The sequence below is a fragment of the Egretta garzetta genome, unplaced genomic scaffold (assembly GCF_000687185.1).
Source record: "Egretta garzetta isolate BGI_Z169 unplaced genomic scaffold, ASM68718v1 scaffold306, whole genome shotgun sequence".
NCBI lineage: Eukaryota > Metazoa > Chordata > Aves > Pelecaniformes > Ardeidae > Egretta > Egretta garzetta.
This window is the reverse complement of record NW_009260131.1, coordinates 846,419-847,154: the sequence shown is the minus strand read 5'-3', so window position 1 is coordinate 847,154 and position 736 is coordinate 846,419.

Here is a 736-nt window from a genome sequence, read left to right as displayed (position 1 = left end):
CTGCGATCCATCTGATGCTTCCACCGGGGCGGCTGGTGGAGAGGTCGCATTACATCACCGAAAGCCAGCGCCGCCTCAGCTTCCACCTCATCTTTCATTTACGGGGAGAAGACTTCAGCCTGCCAGAGCTGTTACCAAACAGAACTAGATGCAGTTCCTTATTGCAACTCTTTACTCAGGCTGAAGGTCGCATGCCGTGAAATGAGCTCCCCGCAGGAATTAAGATCGGAAATTAATACTTCTTCCTTGAGAATATTCGGTCACGGTGTTGCGAGAGGCTTACATTTCGCAATTTGCTTAGAGATACAAAGACTCTGCACAAATCTGCCTTGCAGATGATTTGAGAATGAAACTTGATAATCCATTCACGCTGCTTACAAAGAAAGACGATACGATATATCTCAGTGGCAGAAGTGGATGAACCGAAACTATTAGGTGAATAATTGGTTGAACTCCCATTTTTAAATCGCTTAGTTCCCCCTGAACAATCCCCTGCAGGCAGAGGAGGGTGCCTCACTTAATAGGCCCTTACCACCTCCAATTTTGCAATTTTATAATTACTTAGCACTAAAGAAGATTTCCGATTCTTGAGGGGAAAATTTAAAGTACTTAATACCAGCATTGGCGGATCATGAGGGCGTAGCCCGCGAGCAGGGCTGCCTCAGCAGAAGGCAGCTGGAGAACTTGTGCCCTGCCCGTCCCACCGTTGCTGCCCCGGCTGGCTCCCTCGCCATTT